Here is a 27,082-nt window from a genome sequence, read left to right as displayed (position 1 = left end):
GTATTAAGCAACCTATATATGGAATTCTTTGAAAAGAAACTATTAAGTAATATTTTACCACCCTCAGCAGTCTGGTTTAGATATGTTGATGACGTATTATGTCTCTGGCCATGTAATGAGGACCTAAAAGCTTTCCTGCCACAACTTAACAACTTAGCCCCCTCGATCAAATTCACTGTGGAATTAGAGCAAGACTGTAAATTGCCATTCCTAGACTGTCTGATACACAGAATAGGTAACACTTTTAAGTTCAGTATTTATAGAAAACCAACTAATGTGTGTTCATACATTCATTATTATTCTGCCCACCATAATAAAGTCAAACAGTCAGTATTTTCAACAATGTTTTTACGTGCCTTGAGAATTTGCAGTCCGGAATTCATCGATGAGGAATACAAATATATATATAATATTGGCTCAAACCTTAAATACCCTAGATCTTTCATAGACAAATGCTTAAACATTACTAAGAAAACTTTTTATAGAACTGATCCCAAGCCCACCCATGACCATAAGAATATCTTAATATTACCATTTCACAAAAATTTCTCACACATTCCTGCACAGCTAAAAACCTGGAACGTCAATGTGGCATTTAAAAACTCATGCACTGTTAAACAAATGTTAATCAAGAACTCCCCCAACAACACAATTGGTTGCATTTATAAAGTTCCTTGCAAGGAATGTAATATGTTTTACTTAGGCCAGACAGGTAAAGATCTTGCAACTAGAATTAAACAACACAAATACAGTGTTAGGACAGGCCAGGAATCCAATGCTCTGTTTGTTCATTTGAGGGATAACAAGCATTGCATTGACTGGGATAATGCCTCCTCAATATTACCATGTAATTCAATTGATAGTAGGAACATCATAGAATCTAGTCTTATTAAACATACCGAAGCATTCAACATGAATTTGAGTAACGGCATGTACAAGCTGGACAATTTTGTAATTAAGAAGATTTGTGATCAGGTGAGAAGGCCGGGTCACTTGACCATCTGACCTGACCACCAACCGTTGTGTGCTATTTAAAGATTAGTAGGGTCATTACCTAATACCTGACCATTGTGGACCTGGTCTCACCCTCCTCTGTATATATACACCTTGATTTGTATTACTCTATCTAGTCTGTACTCACCCCTGAAGATGTGAATTACACGAAAGCGCTTGGGAACTTCGTGTATTCTTCTTTCCTTGTGGTTATCAGCATATATATATATATATATATATATATATATATATATATATATATATATATAAATCACTGTAGGTGCGCGTGATCTAGGTATATGCATAACCACAAGAAGAAAACACAGTTCCCATATATTCGTGTAATATCAGAATATATATATATATATATATATATATATATATATATATATATATATATATATATATATATATATATATACATATTTTTTATTTTATTTTATTTTTTTTTTATTTAATCACACGGGAAAATGGAAACAACGGAGTACCTTAGCTTTCGTCTCTATTCAAGACATCTTCAGAGGCAACTGGATTACATGGACAGAGAGAGGCTTAACTATACAGGGTGACCTTAAAAACATGAGGTCAGGTCATAATGATGACATCCACTAATCCCCACACCAACACACACGTAGAGGAGCTTAAGAGAAGGGTGGTGACGTGACTAGCCAGGTCAGGTCAGAAAAAAGGGACCCACAAAATAACTATCATACATCTAGATCAACGGTTTTCAAAGCATTTTTAACCTTGGGCCACTGACAAATAAATTTATGTAACATATTATCAGTTTTTGAACTGACCATCACTAAGGTTTATTGATATTAATTCCTTAATCAAACTAGCTTTAACCAGAAGTCTTTCTGTGACACAAGATGATTTGAATACTTCTAAGCTTTTTTCCCTAGCAATGGGGTGATTATTATTCCTAACATGAACGAACAAGGCACTGCTTTCAGATGCAGTTCTGATATTATACTTATGTTGTTTGATTCTGAGCTGCAGTGTTTTTCCTGTCTGACCTACATAATTACAATTACAATTGCTACATGGAATACAATAAACACTTCCATTTACATTCAAACTTGGGCTATTCCTTATTAACATATTGGTAATGGTTGAGTCATACTTGAAAACAACATTAATATTTAGAAGCTTGAGGGACCGAACTAACGGGACAAATTCATTACGATAGGGCAGAGTCAAAATATTCTTAAGTGAAATATATATATATATATATATATATATATATATATATATATATATATATATATATATATATATATATATATATATATTTCATGTGAATCACAATGAAAACGTGGATAAGATAAATCTTGATAATGTACGGGAAAAGAAACAACAGAGCACCTTAGCTTTCGTCTTTATTCATGACATCTTCAGAGCAACTGGATTACATGGACAGAGAGAAACTACCGTATACCCAGGAGTGACCATATATATATATATATATATATATATATATATATATATATATATATATATATATATATATATATATATATATATATATATATATATATATATATATATATATATATATATATATATATATATATATATATATATATATATATATATGTGTATATATATATATATACTATATATATATATATATATATATATATATATATATATATATATATATATATACAGTATATATATATGTAATATTCAGAAATTTCAGTGTAATTTCAAACGCCGCGCCATTGGCGATGCTGAGTTGAAGGTCGTCTGAGGGAAGACCGCGCTCCCCGCACGTAGGGAGAGGTTGTGGAACTAGGTCTTTACGATATTAAATGTACTTTGACGGGTTAATAGGGAGGCGAATCGTAAGACCATAAGAATGGAGGAAACTGCAGCTGGCCTTTTGGCCCATACTGGGCAGTCCCGTTTACACCCAGCCCCTATTGCTCATATGAGCATCCAACCTGTGTTTAAAGCAATTCAGCGTATTCGAGTTAATGATGATATTTGGTAACTTGTTCCATTCATCCACTACTCTGTTTCCAAACCAGTGTTTACCTATTTCACGCCTAAATCTAAATTTGTCTAATTTAAAACCATTGTTACGAGTTCGCTCCTGGTTGGATAGTTTGAGTACCTTTGTAATGTCCCCTTTGTTTAGCCCTGCCTTCCACTTATACACTCTATCAGGTCGCCCCTCGCTCTACGTCTCTCAATGAGTGCAAATTAAGATGCTTTAACCTGTCTCTATACTCAAGGTTCCTAATGCCCGGAATTAGTCTTATCATTCTCCTCTGAATTCTTTCCAAGGATTCTATATCCATTCTGTAATACGGTGACCAGAACTGAACTGCGTAATCCAGGTGTGGTCTCACAAGAGCAAGATACAGTTTTAGGATGACCTCGCTAGTCTTGTAACTAACACTCCTTTGTATGAACCCAAGAACTTTATTAGCCTTGTTACGAGCAAAAACACATTGTTTACTTGGCTTAAGGTTCCTACTTATCATTACTCCTAAATCTCTCTCGCAGTCGGATTTCTCTATGGCATCGTTGTTCATCTGGTATCTGGTTTCCTGTTTACATCTCCTATACTGAGTACTTTACATTTGTCGACGTTGAATTTCATCTGCCATTTTTCAGACCATTCGAAAAATTTGTTTAGATCTTCCTGTAGTTTTGCTGAGTCCTCGTCAGATTTATAACACGCCCTATTTTAGTGTCATCAGCAAATTTACTTATGTTGCTGTCTATGCCGATATCTATGTCGTTTATGTATATAATAAATAATAATGGTCCAAGTACTGAGCCTTGGGGAACTCCACTTGTGACGTTGCTCCAATGGGACTTAGTGCCGTTAATGCTCACTCGCTGTTTCCTGTCCTGTAACCACGCCCTAATCCATTTAAAGATGTCACCTTGATGCCATTTTTACCTTTCTAATTAGTCTTTTCGTGGGGACTCTGTCGAAGGCTTTGCTAAAGTCGAGATATACCACATCATAATTGTGCCCCTCGTCCACCGATTCGAAAACTGATGAAAAGAATGTTAATAGATTAGTTAGACAAGAACGCCCGCTTGTGAAGCCATGTTGGGAATCATTGATCAATCGGTGCTTCTCCAGGTGATTTCGAATAGAGTTTGAAATGATTGCTTCCAGTAATTTGCCTACTATTGATGTTAGACTGATTGGGCGGTAGTTAGAGGATAGTGATCTATCCCCATTCTTGAAAATCGGTATTACATTCGCTATCCTCCAGGATTCTGGTACTACACCTGTTTTTAATGACATGTTAAACAACTTTGCTAAGGGCATACTAAGCTCTTCCTTACATTCCTTTAATACTCTGGCAAATATCTCATCGGCACCAGGTGACTTATTAGGCTTTAGTTTGTCTATTTGCTTACTAACATCGTTACTAGTCACTACTATCTCACTTAATTTGTTTTCTTCACTATCTCTGAATAGAGTCGGTGCCTCGGGTATCATGATTAAATTTTCGGTGGTGAAAACTGTTGAAAAATATTTATTCAAATTATTGCTCATTTCTCCGTCGTTATCAGTGAGCTCGCCGAAGTCTGACCGTATTGGTCCAATCTTTTCTCGTGTTTTAGTTTGATACATTTGGTAGAATCCTTTGGGGTTTGTCTTCGCCTCCTTGCTATCCTTACCTCATTATTCCTCTTTGCTTTCCTTATCTCGGTTTTAACCTCTACTCGCCAATACCCTATAATAGTCCCGGAGGTGAATTTCGCCACGATTTATCCTTCTACCTATAGCCTTCCTTTGGCCAATGATGTTCTTTAAATAATTATTTATCCATTTAGGGTTATTGTTGTCTGATCTGAGTTTTTTGTATGGTATGTTCTGCCTTTGTGCATTAAGTAACTCACTATTTAAATTGTCGTGGAACTCGGCAATCTCAGATCTCGTTATCAGGTCGGTGTCATCTGTCAGGTTCACAGCCATTTGCGACACCCCCTCTCTCAGCTGCCTCTTTAAACTGTCAAAGTTTGCTCTTCTGAAATCTGGTACTTTAGTGGAATTTTCCTTACGTCTGCCCTGAAAATCTAACTGGAATCGAATTTCTTTGTGATCGCTGTTTGCAAGTTCGTTCCCTACCTCGACATTGCTAATTAGGTTTTCTCTGTTCGACAGAACTAAGTCCAGTATATTATTACCCATCATGAAATTAAATATCAGTTAATACATTGAAAATAATTATAGATCGTTTCCCAGTCTGAAAATGTTGCGTACGTCCTAATTAAGCTGTTAATCGTCTGGTAAATAAGTCACTCCTGGAAAGCGTGAACCAGTGAGCAAGCATGGCTGGGGAGCGGTGAGAGAGGTCAAGGACCACCTCTGTGCTGTACCCAGGAGAGACGGATCGCGTGACCTGGTTCCTTCGTTTATTTAACATCAGTATTAACAAGTAACTTTTGTTCAATCTCAGACAAAGCTTGATAGGGCGGTAGGAACAAACGGTGATGTGAGGCAATAGCTAACAGCCTGGGTTTTTCAGGGTTCTGTAGACCCCACGCAATATGATAACGTCCACTGGCGGTATGAGACACGTGTGGTGAAGCGAGCTGTATGACCATCCATTGACCTGGGTTTGAGCCACCTGTTGAGTATGGTGAGAGTTGGAGTGAACCCAGCTGTCTAGGTGCCCAACTAACGACGTGATGATCGTTTGGGGTCATCAACTCTCCTCTACCTCAGCTCACAATACCACATATCTTCAAGCAGCTGAGTGAAAACCTTTTACTAACGGAAAGCTAAAGCTTCTCTCAACTGTACAAGGTCTGAGTGGCTCACTCCCTTCCGTTTCATGGATGTACTGGGGGTAAAGTGTAGCCAGCTGAGTGATACAGGGTCACACACTGGGACCAAGAGTCCAGTGGAACTTAGAGGTACATTTCCAAGGTTGAGAAAGGCTGGTTTGGGCCTTAAACTACGGGTGCCTGTTGGTTGTGCCTTAAAAAACTACGGAGTGCAGGTGGAATCTATGTGTTAGGTGAGGAAGCATAGTTCATGGGTATTGGTGGACTCAGTAACTTCTTATTAATAGTGATAATATTTTTGTGTGTACTTAATACTATTTTTTTCAATTACTAATGTATGCATTTAATATTTCCTTATAATTTCAACCTCAGGTATAACCCTTGCTCCCCAGAGTAGTGTTTAAGTTAGGTTAGGAGGTGTGTATCTGTTGGGGTAATATAATTTTGCTGAGTGCCCTGAAGGCCTACTCAGGGTGGAGTTAATAAGTTCTATTTTTTATACCATTTTCTCAGTGCTAGATATCATTTTGTTGAGTGCCCTTAAGGCCTATTTATTGTAGAGCTATTGATTTCCTATTTTTTTATAAAATCTTCTCAGTGATTGATATTATTTTGTTGAAAGCCCTTAAGGCCTGTTTCATGTGTGCAAGCAACATTTCTTAATACTTTAAATTTACTGTTGTCTAATGAGGCATTGTCTGAATTTCTAATATTTTCAATATCATGTATAACCTATATTCCCCAGAGCAGTGTTTTAAGTTCAGATTAAGAGGTGTGCATATTGGTCAGAGGGTAAGGTGACCCAACCTTCTCACCTGGTTACAAATCTTCTAAATTACAAAATTGTCCACTTTGTACATGCCATTGCTCAAATTCATGTTGAATGCTTCGGTATGTTTAATGAAACTAGATTCTATGATGTTCATACTATCAATTGAATTACAAGGTAATATTGAGAAGGCATTATCCCCGTCAATGCAATGCTTGTTATCCCTCAAATGAACTAACAGAGCACTGGATTCCTGGCCAGTCCTAACACTATATTTATGTTGTTTAAGTCTAGTTACAAGATTTTTACCTGTCTGGCCTAAGTAAAACATATTACATTCCTTGCAAGGAACTTTATAAATGCAACCAATATTGTTGTTGGGGGAGTTCTTGATTAACATTTGTTTAACAGTGCATGAGTTTCTAAATGCCACATTGACGTTCCAGGTTTTTAGTTGTGAAGGAATGTGTGAGAAATTTTTGTGAAATGCTAATATTAAGGTATTCTTATGGTCATGGGTGGGCTTTGGATCAGTTCTATAAAAAGTTTTCTTAGTAATGTTTAGGCATTTGTCTATGAAAGATCTAGGGTATTTAAGGTTTGAGCCAATATTATAGATATATTTGTATTCCTCATCAATGAATTCCGGACTGCAAATTCTCAAAGCACGTAAAAACATTGTTGAAAATACTGACTGTTTGACTCTATTATGGTGGGCAGAATAATAAGGAATGTATGAACACACATTAGTAGGTTTTCTATAAATACTGAACTTAAAAGTGTTACCTATTCTGTGTATCAGACAGTCTAGGAATACCTGACCATTGTGGACCTGATCTCACCCTCCTCTGTATATATACACCTTGTTTTGTACTTCTCCTTAGCCTGTACCCACCCCTGAAGATGTGAATTACACGAAAGCGCTTTGGAACTTCGTGTTTTCTTCTTTCCTTGTGGTTATCAGCATATACCTAGATCACGCGCACCCACAGTGTTTTACTTGCATATATATATATATATATATATATATATATATATATATATATATATATATATATATATATATATATATATATATATATATATATATATATATATATATATATATATATATACTGAACATTATGTAGATGCGCATGAATCACAATTTTCCTGGAAAATCAGTGTATATTTTACATTGTTTCAGCGCTGTGCGAACGTTAGTTTGCATGATCGCCAAGTCGCATATTCCGTCTGCAGCAGAATTAATGCGCACACATAGGCTGGGCATATGTGTAAATGTATACATGACGACTTACACCGTGATAATACCCTAAAGTCATCCACTTCTAACAAAGAGTAGTCTTCATCTATTAGTAAAGGATCGGTTGGTACATCCAGAGTAAACAGTGTGTCGTTAGAGTATAATGGGAAAGGTTCTACATGCCATGCATTAATTTGCTTTGCACTAGCATAGTTACGTGCGTGAGAGTTGACTCTGACAGGAGGATATACTATTCTACCTCTTTGTCTGCGAAAATTGGAGTTAACGCATAACTCGTCATGGATATTTGTAAGGCTTCAAGAAGAATTTTCACATACACGTGCTGTGCATCCACTCGTCCTCACCCTGCATCAACCATACTTGCAATTAGTTGGTTTTTATTAATTGATATAGCTTGAGTTGAGTTTTTTGTAGCATGCAAAATGCTTGGAAAAAGAAATAATTATTCCAATGTAGGCACTGAATTCATGAAATTATTAAAAAATTAAATTAATGATTAGACTCAGAAATCTTTTCGTGTTAATATCATTGCAGAAATGTCAGGAACTTTATTATATACGTTTCGCAGAACGTTGTTTTAAACAATAATCATCATATATACTTGATGTATTTGACATGTTTGCTGTTTGAACAGTTGTGTCTGGGACATCGATGTCTGGGATATCATTATCATTCCTGGGGAATGAATTTGAATTGACCTTTTTAAGTCTGTCCACATGAACAACGTCTGAAGTTTGTGAGTTTGGCTTCAAAATTTTTAATTAGTTGCACGCTTCTTTAACAATAATTCGGAATGGTCCGTCAAACTTGGGTGAAAGCTTGGACTTTCGTTTAGGTTCTCACACCATAACAGCATCGCCTATTTCTAGCATGACAGGCTTAGCTTGTTTATGTTGCTTGTATTTCATTTCAGCGCGTGACGCTGCTAAATGTTTACGGACTTGGCCATGAATATTCGTGAATACGTTGATTTGCCTGGGAGCGAAATCGTCCACATTATAGACTGGGCATGGCTTGTCTGTAAGTACGTCATACAGTAGACGTTTGTCTATGCCGTAAACAATATAATAGGGTGATTTGCCTGAAGAGCTGTTGATCGACCCATTAATAGATGCGGCGACTTGCGGTAACCAATCTTCCCATGCATGGTGCATTTAACTAGCTATTGGACGAAGAATCTCTAGGATTTTGCGATTGGTTCTTTCAACAAGGCTATTAGCCTGTGGATAATAGGCTGCGATAAAACTTTGTTGGATGTCGTATTGTCGACATATGTGTTCTACAAGTTGGTTCTTGAACTCTAATCCGTTGTCGGAGAGAAGTACCTTGGGCGTAGTAAATGGACATATAAGGTGAGGAACTAAAGCATATGCCACAGATTCGTCTGTTTTATCCTTCAGTGGGACTAAAATCACAAATCTAGAAAAATGATCCACACACACACTAGGGCGTATGAGGATCCTTGATGACTCCTCGGAAGCTGTAACAAGTCGATCGCGACTGTGTCAAACGGACGTTCTGGTGTATGATATTGTAGAATTGGAGCCGGTGTCCTTGTAGTACCCTTATGCTGAGCACATGACAAACACTTAGCAATATGCAATTCTATGTCTTTCTTCATAGTATTCCAAAAATACTTCTTTTTGACCTCCGACAGACATTTGACACGTCCGGGGTGACCTGCTTGGGGAGCATTGTGATACAACATTAGTATCGTTTCACGATGTGTATCAGGTACGACAATTTGTGTAACAATACCCTCAGTTGTCTGCTTGGAGCGAAGGAGTATGTCTAGTCGTTTAAATTGATTGAACAGAAGAGGTAACTTTGGAAGATTAGCTTCCTCCCCTGACTCACTTCACACATCGCTCCTGAACTAAGAAGACCTCTCAACAAGACCTCCTGCTGGACCCGGAACTGTGAAGACCGCCCTCTCTCTGGTGCCATTGTTGGCCATCTTCCCGGACCGGACCATCCACCACTAACATCGTTGACAACAACTCACGAGCGTTTTCGGTTTATCGAGCATTAGCTTGCCCTCCCCACTGGTGGTGTGAGTGACCCACACTCCAGCTGGAGAGCAGCTATAGCGCGATATTCCCGACGTGGTTTGAGCTCTTTTCCTTCTACTGCTATTTTTCCTTTTTTCGCTCTGGCCTAGGGACCTGCACCCTCAAAAGTGTATTCGTCCTGCGGTCCCCCCTGTAACTGTTCACCTCCCTCCCAGGAGATTGTGAACACGAAAGGGGGTTGGAGCAAGAACCCATCCCAGCCGAGTCTTTCCAGGAAAACCGTGATCGTGCGGGTCCACCTGGAAAGAGGGTAGCAATCCTTATCCTTCCCCAATAGGCACACTTAGCTCACGTCTATAAGTGAGCAGTCACATACACTAGGAAGCCCACTTCTCACATCGCTCCTGAACCAAGAAGACCTCTCAACAAAACCTCCTGCTGGACCCGGAACTGTGAAGACCGCCCTCTCCCTTGTACCATTGTTGGCCATCTTCCCGGACCGGACCACCCACGACCGTCATCGTCCACAACAACTCACGAACGTTCTCGGTTTATCGAGCATTAGCTTGCCCTCCCCACTGGTGGTGTGAGTGACCCACACTCCAGCTGGAGAGTAGTTATAGCGCGATATTCCCGGCGTGGTTTGAGCTCTTTTCCTTCTACTACTATTTTTCCTTTTTCGCTCTGGCCTAGGGACCTGCACCCTCAAAAGTGTATTCGTCCTGCGGTCTCCCCTGTAACTATTCACCTCCCTCCCAGGAGATTGTGAACACGAAAGGGGGTTGGAGCAAAACCCATCCCAGCCGAGTCTTTCCAGGAAAACCGTGATCGTGCGGGTCCACCTGGAAAGAGGGTAGCAATCCTTATCCTTCCCAAATAGGCACACTTAGCTCACGTCTATAAGTGAGCAGTCACATACACTAGGAAGTAGGCTTCCCCAACGGGGCTCCGGGAGAGAAGCTCAGGAACCACTCTACGACCACCAGCCAGTGGGGAGTGCTGTAATTCCTCTGCTACTTACTCAACCGGAATAGGTAGGATTAAAAAAAAAAAAATAATTAAAAAAATAAATAAATAAATAAAAACGGTTATGGAGCGCGTACGCCCTCCTAACCGCGACCCCCGCCTGAACCGCCAACCTGACGACCCGAACTACGACAGGCTTCGCACAGAGAAAGCAGACCAGTTACGCGCCTTCAATGAAGCCCTGAAAAATAGGAACACTGCCACCACCTCCAACAACTCCACCACCACTGCTACCGCCACTGAGGACAACTGGACGAAGGTAGAAAACAAGAAACGCCGACGTGCCTTTTCGGGAAACGAATGCCGTCAAGCAGCCCAAAAGGCACCCATCACCACCACCAGCTCACCTCCAACGACACTGCCAAAATTCCGAATCACGAAAACGGACGCAAAAACAACATATGCCGCCGTCACAGAGATGGAAAAGCAAAACCCACTGGCCAAGTTCTCAGTGCGGCCCAACCTAAAGGGGGAGATGATTATTCACCCCAAAGACAAGGACTCTGCCACCACCCTCGACACTTACCTGCAAAACACCACCACCGTTGCCTCAACAAAGCTGGACCCCGCCAAGAAACTGATGAAGTCGGTAGTCCTCCGGTACCCAAAGGAACTACCTCTCGAACCCCTGGAGAACCACCCGAAGATCTTAAAAGCCGAGAGATGCTCTCCCCTGTCCGACAAGACGGCCACCACGAAACAAGTGCTTATAACGCACTACGGCTCACCCCCCAGCACCATAGACCTCAAAACCTGGGGGATCTACGAAGTGAGGCCCTTCGTCCCAGAGCCCCTGCGGTGCTTCAGATGCCAGAAATACGGGCACCATCAGACAAGGTGCAAGTACAAGGAAATCTGCGCAGTCTGCGCACAGAAGCACGGCACACACTCCTGCCTCACCAAGCTGAAAAATGGGGAAAAAATTGCCCCCAAGTGTGCCAACTGCGGGGGCAAACACCACGCCTGGAATCCTGGATGCTCCGAGAGAACAAAGAGGGTCCAGGCAAACCGACCAGCAGCAAGACCGGCCCCCACCGCCTACACACCAGCCCCACCAAGTACCTTCGTGTGGGGAACCCAAAGGCCAAAACAACAAAGACAACCTCCTCAGCCAGTCAACACCCAAAGTGCAGCCCAGTTTCCTGGCCTCACTACGGCCACACCTCAGCCACCCAAGCAGCAGACAACGACAACCACGAGAAAGACAAAAGAAGCACACACCAAGGCACCAGAAGGAATGATACACGTATCAGACCTAGCCAAGGTACTGACAACCTTCACGGAGGGCCTAGCCGGACTACTGGACCACAAGATCCAACCCACACAGCTCCAAATACTCATGGGGAGCGTCCTCGGGCAAGTCGCCACAGCTCCAGCCAACTCAGTGGAGGAAGCCACGCCGGTCCTCACACGAGTGACAGCCGAGGTACACTCTACACCGAAGAAGGCCACCAGAGAACCCAAGATACCGACAGCTCCCAGAAAGAAACTGGACGTTTCAACTCCCCTGAACCGAACCACGGCCCAGAAGGCAAAAACCACAGAACACGAAGATATGAACCTGATCCAGTTGGAATCGAGCTTGGACATCTCCATCGAGGACCACCAGAAGTCCCCGATGAAACAGTGGTGGAAAACATCAGCACCCTGAACATCCTAACATGGAATGCTCAGGGCATCAAAAACAAGAAACACCTCCTACAAGAAGCAGCAGCCAAGGACAAGCTTGACATCATACTCCTACAAGAAACACTTCTACAAGAACACCACTGTTTCAAATTCAGCGGTTACAAGACATACAGGAGGCATTTCACGCAGGCGTCAACAAGAGGATGTATGATCTTGGTCAAGTCAAGCATACCCTCCGCCGATGTCACGCAGCAATTTCCATGTGGGGAAAACATCGAGACACAGGCCGTCAAAGTAACCCTCCAAGAACGGGAATTAACTGTTCACAACATCTACAAGAACCCAAGGGGCTCACTGGAGGTTACTCAATTATTTGCTTCGGCCGCTGACCACGCCACACTCATAGGAGGGGATTTCAACGCACATCATCCCTTCCTAAGCTCGGCAAGCCCCACAAATGAAGACGGCCTACACCTATACACCACCTTTCAAGATACACCCGAGATCTGCCTCCTGAACACCGGAGAGCCCACCCACACTAGGGGAGGAAGGCTAGATCTAACCTTCGTCTCCAGTGCACTACAGCCTTCGGCCTCCTGGCAGATACACCCCACGCTGACCAGCGACCACTTCGCCACCCTAACAACGCTGAAGGTGAACAAACTCCCCACTCCACCCCCCCCGAGATGGAGATACAATACCCAAAAGGCAGACTGGGGACTCTTTAAGAAACACCTGGCTAAGTGGCGCGAAAAATCACAGCCGGCCGGCGCAGCACCCGTGGATGAGACAACCCTCCACCACCAATTGGTCGAGGCGTTTCACCAAGCGGCAGAAGAGGCTATCCCAAAAACAAAACCCACATCAAGACAGTACAATGATTACTGGTACTACTGTCCCAGGGTGAAAGAACTCAACCACAGAGTGAACATGGCCCGAAGAAACTACAGGAGACATCCCACGGCAACAAACAGACATCTCCTGCAAGTCATAGTTAAGGATACCAGGGAAGAGAAGGAAGAAATAAAAAACGTAAGCTGGCTCAAGTGGTGCTCCGAACTGAACGAGCACACCTCCCTTGGCAAGATGTGGGCCCAGATCCGAAGGGCATCTGGGAAGGCAACACCACCACCACCAACCCATCCCAACCCAGAAGAGGAAGCCGAGAGACTTGCAAAACTGTTCTCTGACCGAGCAGCAACGAAAAACCTCCCGAGACAGGCGGAGGAGACACAACGGCGTCTGCGACAGGTCAGACTCCAGATGATCGAAGAGGCCTGCAACAGTGAAGATGACACTGACAGACCATTCAACCAGCAAGAACTCCAGAAGTCGCTAAAACGAAGCAAGGACACAGCACCAGGGGCCGACAGGATAACCTACTCCATGCTTTCTCATGCCGGTACAGCCGGACACGAGGCTCTGCTGCAAGCCATCAATGCCTCGTGGACAGCACAAAGACTCCCACCGGAATGGAAGAAGGCAGATATACAGCCCATTCCGAAGCCCAGAGAACCAGACAAACCGAGGCCCATCTCCCTTCTCAGCTGCATAGCGAAGACGGGAGAAAGAATGGCTCTCAACCGACTCAAGTGGAAAGTAGGCAGCCCACACCCTCACATCTTTGCTTACACCGAGAACACCGGCACAGGCAACAACATCGCCGAGATACTCAGCACAGTGGACAACAAACCAGCTCTGGTGGTCTTCCTCGACCTGGAGAAAGCCTTCGAACTAGCAAATCCATTGGCCATTACAACTACGCTCGCTAAAAAAGGCGTCAAAGGAAGGTTGCTGGGGTGGATCCAGAACTACCTCACACAGAGAGAAGCACGAGTACGCTTTCAGGGAGCAACCTCAAGCTACAGGGTCCATGAAAACGGAACCCCACAAGGAGGCATCCTCAGTCCAATGCTGTTCAATGTCCTGATGGAAAATCTAGTCAAACTTCCTTTCAGACAAACAGCCAAGCTCCTATGCTATGCAGACGACTTACAGCTTATAGTAAGAGGATCGAACAGACTAGCCAACACGCAACACGCACTCCAACTTATAGAAGAGGAGTGCAACAGACTTGGACTCAAGATAAATCCAGCCAAGTCGAAAGCGATGGCCATCTGCACAGACACACCAGACAAGATGCTCTCCATACAAAACACGCCGGTAGTCTGGACCAACGCCCACCAGTGTCTTGGAATCTGGTTTGACCAGAAACTCACCTTCAAGCCGCAACTCGAGTATCTCAGGCACAGGACGAAGAGCAGACACAATATAATGAGGTCGCTCACCAGCAAATCCGCAGGAGCAAACCTTCATGTGCTCAAAGCCTACTACACAGCCGCCATCAGATCGCTGGTAGATTACAGTGCTCCAGCACTCATTGGACTGAGAGAAGACCAAATAGCTAAGCTAGAAGTCATCCAAAACAATGCTCTCAGGACCATGCTCGGAGCACCCATGTGGACCAGAATTTGCAATCTGCAAATGGAAACCGAACTACCACCCCTGGCAGTACGAGTCAAGCAGGTGACAGCCGGTCTCCTCGCCAAAATCTGTAGAGCAGACAAGCCCACAGTTGCCAAGATTCGAATCAGTGCCTCCCTCCACCTCGACCACAGAGTGCGAGGGGCCACCTGGTCGCACGAGGCAAGCGAGGTCATCCGACACCTGCAAGCAGAAACACTCGTCAAGAACAACCAAGACACACGAGACAATGGTTACGCTGTTCCTCCACCATGGAGCCCTCCACCAGCCACACTCAAATTTACCGACCTAGGCGATAGTAAAGCCAACCTCCAGAAGGAGGACCTCAAAAAAATAACTCTCGAAGCCATAGCCACCGAGACACCGGCTGATGCAGCATCATACTTCACAGACGGCTCGGTGGACCCAAAACATCATAGATCCGGAGCGGCCTTCTACACCCAAGGTCAGACCCTCCAATGGAGACTTTCCAATGACTGCTCCACCCTACAAACAGAACTGGTAGCAATCTCAAAGGCCCTACAACACGCTGCAACCCAACACAACAAGTCCATCATAATTCACACTGACTCGAAATCGGCCATGCAGGCGCTGCAACACAGTCAACCAAGAGACAACGTCCACATCATCACCTCGATCCTCGCACAGCTACAGGAATTCCAAAGCCAAAACCGACCAGTCGTCTTACACTGGATTCCCAGTCATGTAGGGATCGGAGGAAACGACGTGGCAGACAAAGCAGCCAAGGCAGCTACACGTTCTAGTAGAGTACACATCCAAGTTCCAGCAAGTGTGCAACAGATCAAGAATCACCTCAGAAAGACTACCAAGCTCCACATCAAAAAGAGCTTCCTTCATGCACTCAACGCTGGTTCCCAATCAGCCAAATGGTACCTGGCGGCCACAAAAGGGGAACCACCTTTCGCTGACAAGAAAACTCCAAGACAAACCCAAGTCAGCCTTCATCGACTACGACTAGTGTACAAGTGCTCCTGGCAGATGATCGGAAATGATGTCATGGAATGCACCTACTGTCAGGAGCCAGCAGCCAACCCACTTGAACACTATCTCTCGATTGCGAGGTCACACAAAGCCTCCGAAACAGAACTCAAATCTCCCAAGAAACACACACAACACCAGCGGCCACTCTAACCCGAAAGGCCCATACAGACCACATTCACCACCTACTCCGGGTCATCACACGATACCCACCACCCAGATAGCTTAGAAAGCATCCTCTCCCAGCAAGTGCAGACCCCAGTTCGGGGGGCGCGCCACTCCGAAGCTGACCACGTCCAAGAGTGGGGGCTGGTGGTAAGCGTCCACTGATCGGGGGTCCGCTCACACTTGCAACCTGCAGTATCCCTCCAATCTGCAGGTGGGACCACCTCCAATCCCAATCCGGTCTGGCTGCTCCTGGAGCTCCAGCCGGAACCACCAAACGGGCCGCCTATAGGCAAAGGCCTGTGTCGGACTACAGTCCGACAATCTCAACAACAACATCAACACTAGGAAGTAGGTTTCCCCAATGGGGTTCCGGGAGAGAAGCTCAGGAACCACTCTACGACCACCACCCGGCCATCATTGCCTGTGGGGAGTGCTGAAATTCCTCTGATACTTATTCAACCGGAATAGGTAGGCTCTAAAAAACCACCAAAAAAAAAAAACACGGGTTATGGAGCGCGTACTCCCTCCTAACCGCGACCCCCGCCTGAACCGCCAACATGATGACCCGAACCACGACAGGCTCCGCACAGAGAAAGCGGACCAGTTACGCGCCTTCAACGAAGCCCTGAAAAGCAGGAACACTGCCACCACCTCCAACAACTCCACCACCACTGCTACCGCCACTGAGGACGACAACTGGACGAAGGTAGAAAACAAAAAACGCCGACGTGTTTTTTCGAGAAACGAATGCCGTCAAGCAGCCCAAAAGGCACCCATCACCACCACCAGCTCACCTCCAACGACACTGCCAAAATTCCAGATCTCGAAAACGGACACAAAAACGACATATGCCGCCATCACAGAGATGAAAAAACTAAATCCACTGGCCAAGTTCTCAGTGCGGCCCAACCTAAAGGGGGAGATGATTAATCACCCCAAAGACAAGGACTCCGCCACCACCCTCGACACTTACCTGCAAAACACCACCACTGTTGCATCAACCAAGCTGGACCCCGCCCAGAAACTAACGAAGTCGGTAGTCCTCCGGTACCCAAAGGAACTACCCCTCGAACCCATGGAGAACCACCCGAAGATTCTGAAAGCCGAGAGATGCTCTCCCCCGTCCGACAAGACGGCCACCACAAAAAAAGTGCTCATAACGCACTACGGTTCACCCCCCAGCACCATAGACCTCAAAACCTGGGGGATCTACGAAGTGAGGCCCTTCGTCCCAGAGCCCCTGCGGTACTTCAGATGCCAGAAATACGGGCACCATCAGACAAGGTGCACGTACAAGGAAATCTGTGCAGTCTGCGCATAGAAGCACGGCACACACTCCTGCCGCACCAAGTTGAAAAATGGAGAAAACATTGCCCCCAAGTGTGCCAACTGTGGGGGCAAACACCACGGCTGGAACCCTGGATGCTCCGAGAGGACAAAGAGGGTCCAGGCAAACCGACCAGCAGCAAGACCGGCCCCCACCGCCTGCACACCAGCCCCACCAAGTACCTTCGTGTGGGGAACCCAAAGGCCAAAACAACACAGCCAACCTCCTCAGCCGGTCAACACCCAAAGTGCAGCCCAGTTTCTTGGCCTCACTACGGCCACACCTCAGCCACCCAAGCAGCAGACAACGACAACCACGAAAAAGACAAAAGAAGCACACACCAAGGCACCAGAAGGAATGATACACGTATCAGACCTAGCCAAGGTACTGACAACCTTCGCGGGGGGCCTAGCCGGACTACTGGGCCACAAGATCCAACCCACACAGCTCCAAATACTCATGGGGAGCGTCCTCGGGCAAGTCGCCACAGCTCCAGCCACCTCAGTGGAGGAAGCCACGCCGGTCCTCACACGAGTGACAGCCGAGGTACACTCTACACCGAAAAAGGCCACCAGAGAACCAAAGATACCGACAGCTCCCAGAAAGAAACTGGACGTTTCAACTTCCCTGAACCGAACCACGGCCCAGAAGGCAAAAACCACAGAACAAGAAGATATGAACCTGATCCAGTCGGAATCGGACTTGAACATCTCCATCGAGGACCATCAGAAGTCCCCGATGAAACAGTGGTGGAAAACATCAGCACCCTGAACATCCTTACATGGAATGCTCAGGGCATCAAAAACAAGAAACACCTCCTGCAAGAAGCAGCAGCCAAGGACAAGCTTGACATCGTACTGCTACAAGAAACACTTCTACAAGAACACCACTGTTTCAAATTCAGTGGTTACAAGACATACAGGAGGCATTTCACGCAGGCGTCAACAAGAGGATGTATCATCTTGGTCAAGTCAAGCATACCCTCCTCCGAGGTCACGCAGCAATTTCCATGTGGGGAAAACATCGAGACACAGGCCGTCAAAGTAACCCTCCAAGAACGGGAATTAACTGTTCACAACATCTACAAGAACCCAAGGGGCTCACTGGAGGTGACTCAATTATTCGCTTCGGCCGCTGACCACGCCACACTCATAGGAGGGGATTTCAACGCACATCATCCCTTCCTAAGCTCGGTAAGCCCCACAAATGAAGATGGCCTACACCTATACACCACCTTTCAAGAAACACCCGAGATCTGCCTCCTGAACACCGGAGAGCCCACCCACACTAGGGGAGGAAGGCTAGATCTAACCTTCGTCTCCAGTGCACGACAGCCTTCGGCCTCCTGGCAGCTACACCCCACGCTGACCAGCGACCACTTCGCCACCCTAACAACGCTGAAGGTGAACAAACTCCCCACTCCACCCCCGCCGAGATGGAGATGCAATACCCAAAAGGCAGACTGGGGACTCTTTAAGAAACACCTGGCTAAGTGGCGCGAAAAATCACAGCCGGCCGGCGCAGCACCCGTGGACGAGACAACCCTCCACCAACAATTGGTCGAGGCGTTTCACCAAGCTGCACAAGAGGCTATCTCAAAAACAAAACCCACATCAAGACAGTACAATGATTACTGGTACTACTGTCCCAGGGTGAAAGAACTCAACCACAGAGTGAACATGGCCCGAAGAAACTACAAGGGACATCCCAAGGAAACAAATGGACATCTCCTGCAAGTCATAGTTAAGGATACCAGGGAAGAGAAGGAAGAAATAAAAAACGTAAGCTGGCTCAAGTGGTGCTCCGAACTGAACGAGCACACCTCCCTTGGCAAGATGTGGGCCCAGATCCGAAGGGCATCTGGGAAGGCAACACCACCACCACCAACCCATCCCATCCCAGAAGAGGAAGCCGAGAGACTTGCAAAACTGTTCTCTGACCGAGCAGCAACGAAAAACCTCCGGAGACAGGCGGAGGAGACACAACGGCGTCTGCGACAGGTCAGACTCCAGATGATCGAAGAGGCCTGCAACAGTGAAGATGACACCGACAGACCTTTCAACCAGCAAGAACACCAGAAGTCGCTAAAACGAAGCAAGGACACAGCACCAGGGGCCGACAGGATAACCTACTCCATGCCCTCCCATGCCGGTAAAGCCGGACACGAGGCTTTGCTACAAGTCATCAATGCTTCGTGGACAGCACAAAGACTCCCACCGGAATGGAAGAAGGCAGATATACAGCACATTCCGAAGCCCAGAGAACCAGACAAACCGAGGCCCATCTTCCTTCTCAGCTGCATAGCGAAGACGGGAGAAAGAATGGCTCTCAACCGACTCAAGTGGAAAGTAGGCAGCCCACACCCTCAAATTTTTGCTTACACCGAGAACACCGGCACAGGCAACAACATCGCCGAGATACTCAGCACAGTGGACTACAAACCAGCTCTGGTGGTCTTCCTCGACCTGGAGAAGGCCTTCGAACTAGCAAATCCACTGGCTATTACAACTACGCTCGCTGAAAAAGGCGTCAAAGGAAGGTTGCTGGGGTGGATCCAGAACTACCTCACACAGAGAGAAGCAAGAGTACGCTTTGAGGGATCAACCTCAAGCTACAGGGTCCATGAAAACGGAACCCCACAAGGAGGCATCCTCAGTCCAATGCTGTTCAATGTCCTGATGGAAAATCTTGTCAAACTTCCTTTCAGACAAACAGCCAAGCTCCTATGCTATGCAGACGACTTACAGCTTATAGTAAGAGGATCAAACAGACTAGCCAACACGCAACACGCACTCCAACATATAGAAGAGGAGTGCAACAGACTTGGACTCAAGATAAATCCAGCCAAGTCGAAAGCAATGGCCATCTGCACAGACACACCAGACAAGATGCTCTCCATACAAAACACGCCGGTAGTCTGGACCAACACCCACCAGTGTCTTGGAATCTGGTTTGACCAGAAACTCACTTTCAAGCCACAACTCGAGTATCTCAGGCACAAGACGAAGAGCAGACACAATATAATGAGGTCGCTCACCAGCACAACCGCAGGAGCAAACCTTCATGTGCTCAAAGCCTACTACACGGCCGCCATCAGATCGCTGGTAGATTACAGTGCTCCAGCACTCATTGGACTGAGAGAAGACCAAATAACTAAGCTAGAAGTCATCCAAAATAATGCTCTCAGGACCATGCTCGGAGCACCCATGTGGACCAGAATTTGCAATTTGCAAGTGGAAACTGAACTACCACCCCTGGCAGTACGAGTCAAGCAGGCGACAGCCGGTCTCCTCGCCAAAATCTGTAGATCAGATAAGTCCACAGCTGCCAAAATTCGAATCAGTGTCTCCCTCCACCTCGACCACAGAGTGCGAGGGGCCACCTGGTCGCACGAGGCAAGCGAGGTCATCCGACACCTGCAAGCAGAAACACTCGTCAAGAACAACCAAGACACACGAGACAATGGTTACGTAGTTCCTCCACCATGGAGCCCTCCACCAGCCACACTCAAAATTACCGACCTAGGCGATAGTAAAGCCAACCTCCAGAAGGAGGACCTCAAAAAAAAAATAATTCTGGAAGCCATAGCCACCGAGACACCGGCTGATGCAGCATCATACTTCACAGACGGCTCGGTGGATTCAAAACATCATACATCCGGAGCGGCCTTCTACACCCAAGGACAGACCCTCCGATGGAGACTTTCTAATGACTGCTCCACCCTACAAACAGAGCTGGTAGCAATCTCAAAAGCCCTACAACACGCTGCAACACAACACAACAAGTCCATCATAATTCACACGGACTCGAAATCGGCCATGCAGGCGCTGCAACACAGTCAACCAAGAGACAACGTCCACATCACAACCTCGATCCTCGCACAGCTACAGCAATTCCAAAAACAAAACCGCCCAGTCGTCTTACACTGGATTCCCAGTCATGTAGGGATCGGAGGAAACGACGTGGTAGACGAAGCAGCCAAGGCAACTACACGTTCTAGTAGCGTACACATCCAAGTTCCAGCAAGCGTGTAACAGATCAAGAATCACCTCAGAAAGACTAGCAAGCTCCACATCAAAAAGAGCTTCCTTCACGCATTCAACGCTGGTTCCCAATCAGCCAAATGGTACGTGGCGGCTACAAAAGGGGAACCACCTTTCGCGGACAAGAAAACACCAAGACAAACCCAAGTCAGCCTTCATCGACTACGACTAGGGTACAAGTGCTCCTAGCAGATGATCGGAAATGACGTCATGGGATGCACCTACTGTCAGGAGCCAGCAACCAACCCACTTGAACACTATCTCCTCGACTGCGAAGTCACACAAAGCCTCCGAAACAGAACTCAAATCTCCCAAGAAGCACACACAACACCAGCGGCCACTCTAACCCGAAAGGCCCAAACAAACCACATTCACCACCTTCTCCGGGTCATCACACGATACCCACCACCCAGATAGCTTAGAAAGTATCCTCTCCCAGCAAGTGCGGACCCCAGTTGGGGGGCGCGCCACTCCGAAACTGACCACGTCCAAGAGTGGGGGTTGGTGGTAAGCGTCCACTGATCGGGGGTCCGCTCACACTTGCAACCTGTAGTATCCTTCCAAATCTGCAGGTAGGACCATCTCCAATCCCAATCCGGTCTGGTTGCTCCAGGAGCGCCAGCCGGAACCACCAAACGGGCCGCCTATAGGCAAAGGCCCGTGTCGGACTACGGTCCGACAATCTCAACAACAACAACAACATCGGACTACGGTCCGACAATCTCAACAACAACAACCCACACCAAGGATTCACTCACAGTGAAGTTACTCATCAATCACGTGCGGCTTAAAAAATCTGACAATACATTTTCTTTACCTGCAATGACCTTAATTGGGAAAATATAATTTTGTGAAAAAAGAGCCCATCTGAGCAATCTAACATTCTCTTGCTTCATCCTCTGTAAAACCTGCAAGGCCGAGTGATCTGTACATAAGACAAACTTCTTACCATATAGATACCTATTAAACTTTTGAATAGCAAACACACTAGCTAGGCACTCCTTTTCAATTACAGAATAATTCACCTCACGAGGCTGTAACTTTCTGCTTGCATAAGCAATAGGAAATAAGCCATTTTCAAACTGCTGCAGTAAAGTGGCTCCTATGGTCTCTTGTACTGGACCCCACCGCAGGTTATTCGGACTACCCTTCTTCAGCAAATCAGTGAGGGAGGCAGTTACTTGTGAAAAGTTAGGGATGAATCTCTGATAAAATCCTACTAAACCTTGAAAAGATCTCAATTGTTTTTCAGTGGTTGGAGGAGAAGCCTTAATGATTATCTCCTGTGTGCTATCCTGAGAAGTGACTATACCTAGGCTTACAATATAACCTAAAAAATCTATAGTCTCAAATCCAAACAAACATTTAGATGGTCTGATAGTTAAGCCTGTCTCTCCTCTGCGTGTAAAAATGACACCTAGCATTTCAAGATGATTGTTCTATGTTACTGTATGTGCAAGTACATCATCCATGTAGTTATCAACATCCCTTACCCCATATAAAAGTTTCTTCATAAGTCTATTAAAGCTGGCTGGCGAGTTAACAAGCCCGATTGGCATTCTGTTAAATTGATAACATCCTCCATTTGTGACAAAAGCTGTTAAAGGTTTCGAGTCGTCCTCCATCTCCACCTGCCAGAATCTTCTACTTAGGTCTATCTTAGAAAAATGCCGCTTCCCTTGAAGCTTAGTCAAAATATCTACTGGTCGGTTCATTGGCTCACAATCGACTTGGTAACCTTGTTGAGTTCCTTATAATTAACACGAAACCTGTATGAGCCATCAGGCTTACCAACCAGAACTACAGGTGAACAATACTTTGAGTTTGAATGCTCGATAATCCCTTCCTCCAGCATTGCTTCTGCCTCTCTCTCTACTACATCTTGAGTTGAAATGGGAGATGGATACATCTCTCTTATTGGGCCTTCTATTATTAATTTTATCTTGTGCTTTACCATATCTGTACAACCTGGCTTATTTGTTAAAATATCAGAAAACTCCTCACATAACTCTCGTAGATTATCCTTCCTCTCGAGTGACAACCCTGGATTTATAATGGCATCTTCGTGCGACTCTCTTCCTCTCACCTCAGGTAAATCAAGCAAATCATCTTCCTCCATTATAGTAATAGGTATTACGGAGGCAGCTGCTACAACTTCACTGGGTCTAGACTCGTACTTCTTTAATAAGTTAGCATGGAAGACTTTAGGTCTGACATCATTAAACATGATCCGATAATCAAGATACCCTACTTTCTCTAAGACTGTATATGGACCCTTCCAACTCAAATGTAACCTATTAGAGCTTGTGGGTAACAATATCAGAACTATATCTCTTACATCAGACTCTCTATTTCGGGATTTCTTGTCATTGATGTTTATACCTCTCGCCTGATGAATTTAAACTTGTCTGAGCTAATTTACAGGTCTCTTCCAAACGGTTTCTCAATTCCATGGCATACTGATAGGTGTTGTGTACCTGTGGATCCTCACCAACTCCAGACCAGACCTCTCTCAACAGACGCAGCGAGCCCTTAACTGTACGACCGTAGAGTTGTTCAAACGGTGAAAATCTTGTACTCGCCTGTGGTACCTCTCTATAAGCAAAGAGCACTACTGAAAGATATATGTCCCAATCTAACGGGCGCTCTTGACAAGTCTTCTTCAACATTGACTTAAAAGTGTCGTTAAACTTTACACATAAACCATTGGTAAGGCGTGGTAAATGACTGCTTAATACTTATGAATCTCTTGCATTGAATTTAAGGTGAATTGTGAGCCCCTATCACTAAGAATTTCTTGGGGAAACCCAACTCAACTGAATATACCTAGCAAAGCCTCTGCAACCCTTTCTGTCTCAATCCCTGGAATAGCTACAGCCTCTGTCCACCTTGCTGCATAATCCACCAAAATCAGCATCCATCTATTCTCCTGGGAGGAGGGTGGACTGATCGGGCCGACCAGATCTACTGCAACTTTCTGAAAAAGGATAGACATTAAGGGCATTTTCCTTAGGGGTACCTTAGGTACCTTCCCCTTAGGTATTGTCCTCTGACACCTATCACAACTATGGCACCATCTTTTAGTATCTCTATAAACTCCTGGCCAGTAAAATGAACTCAGAACTCTATCATAAGTCTTCTTCACCCCTTAATGACCACCCGTCAAAGCTTCGTGGGCCAAAGTTAGTACATAGTCTCGTCTCTCCTTAGGTAATAAAAGTTGCACAAATTCCTCCCCATATTTGCGAACCCGAAGTCTGTACCACAATCCCTTAAGTTTCACTATTTAAATTCACAGAGCAATTTTCATGTCCAAATATCTCCAATTACTTCACACACAACTCGGCGGCTATCTTGTACCCCACGTCGACGTGTGTATACCAGACGTGGAGTGCCTGGTTCTCCGTGCTGTCCGGTTCAGTCAAAAAATTGACGCTGCTCTGCCGTGACCATCACCACCACCACACGAATATGGCTCGGTTGCCAACTAATCCTAATACAATACATTAAAAGTTTTACACCTTATACCCTATAAAACAGAATATGGCTCTTACATCATGTTTTAACAATCAAAACTATAAAACACTGATATAAAAAAACATCGTTAATCAAAACATTGGAAAACTTATGTAAGCATACAGGCCGTGAACCACCCTCATTGACATTGGTCGTTATCGGTTATCACCTAATTATCTAACCATATACAGCGGTGTGGGCGGACATGTGACACACTCCTTAGTATGAATACAAGTACTCCATTAGCCTTGTTTCGGGCAAATACATATTGTTTACTTGGCTTAAGATTCCTACTTATCATTACTCCTAAATTTTTCTCGCAGTCGGATTTCTCTATAACATCTTTGTTCATCTGGTATCTGGTTTCTCTGTTTACATCTCCTAAACTGAGTACTTTATATTTGTCCACATTGAATTTTTGCCATTTTTCAGACCATTCGAAAAATTTGTTTAGCTCTTTCTGTAGTTTTGCGGAGTCCAAGTAAGATTTAATTAAACGCCCTATTTTAGTGCCATCAGCAAACTTACTTATGTTGCTGTCTATGCCGATATCTATGTCGTTTATGTATGTAATAAATAATAATGGTCCAAGTACTGAGCCTTGGGGTACTCCACTAGAGGCGTTGCTCCATTGGGATTTAGTGCCGTTAATGCTCACTCGCTGTTTCTTGTCCTGTAACCACGAAGGCTTTGCTAAAGTCGAGATAAACCCCATCATAATTGTGCCCCTCGTCCACTGATTCGGAAGCAGCTGAAAAGAATGTTAATAGATTAGTTAGACATGAACGCCCGCTTGTGAAGCCATGTTGGGAGTCATTGATCAATTTGTGTTTCTCCAGGTGATTTCGAATAGTTTGAAAGTATCTCTTCCAGTAATTTGACTACAATTGACGTTAAACTGATTGGACGGTAGTTAGAGGATAGTGATCTATCTCTCTTCTTGAAAATCGGTATTACATTCGCTATCCTCCAGGACATACTAAGCTCTTCCTTACATTCCTTTAATACTCTGACAAATATCTCATCGGGATCTGGTGACTTATTAGGCTTTAGTTTGTCTATTTGCTTACTAACATCGTTACTAGTCACTACTATCTCTCTTAAATTATTTTCTTCACTATCTTTGTATATAGTCGGTGCCTCGGGTATCATGTTTAAATTTTCGGTGGTGAAAACTGTTGAAAAATATTTATTCAGATTATTGCTCATTTCTCCGTCGTTATCAGTTAGCTCGAAGGTATCTAACTGTGTGGGTCCAATCTTTTCTCGTGTTTTAGTTTGATACATTTGAACTAATCCCTTGGGGTTTGACTTCGCCTCCCTTGCTACCTTCAGTTCATTATTCCTCCTTATTTTTCTCATCTCGGTCTTAACCCTAATCTCGGAGGTAAACTTCACCCCGATTTATTGTCCACCCTTTTGCCTTCTTTTGTTCAATAATATTCTTTAAATAATTATTTATACACTTTGGGTCATTGTTGTTTGATCTGAGTTTTCTGTATGCTATGTTCTGCCTTTGTGCATTAAGTAACTTATTATTTAAATTGTTTTAGATCTCGTCAACCTCAGATCTCGTGATCAGGTCATCCTCAACCGTCAGGTCTCCAGGTAAGGTGAGGTCGCCCTCTGTGAGTACATTGTGTGAGATCACCTCATGTGAGGTCATGTAATTCACCCCCAAGCGTGATACCCCTTCTCCTAGGTGCCTCTTCAAACTATCAAAGTTTGCCCTTCTGAAGTCTGGGACTTTAGTGGAAATTTCCTTGCTGCTGCCCCGAAATTCTAACTGAATTCTTAATTCTTTGTGATCGCTATTAGCAAGTTCGTTCCCTACCTCGAATTTACTAATGAGGTTTTCTCTGTTTGACAGAACTAAATCGAGTACATTATTACCCCGGGTGGGTTCGGTTATATGTTGACTTAGGAAACAGTCCTGGATTGTTTCAAGAAAATCCCCACTTTTGAGTTACCCGTAAGGTCCCTCCAATCTATTTGGCTAAATTAAGACACCTACTATACAAACTTTGCTACTATGGAAGCTCTGCGTATTTCATCCCAAATAAGTCGCTAAATCATCCCACG

This window comes from Homarus americanus, unplaced genomic scaffold (genome assembly GCF_018991925.1).
Source record: "Homarus americanus isolate GMGI-L3 unplaced genomic scaffold, GMGI_Hamer_2.0 scaffold56333, whole genome shotgun sequence".
In the NCBI taxonomy this organism is placed as follows: Eukaryota; Metazoa; Arthropoda; class Malacostraca; order Decapoda; family Nephropidae; genus Homarus; species Homarus americanus.
The sequence above is the reverse complement of the archived record's forward strand: the minus strand, read 5'-3'. Positions refer to the sequence as shown.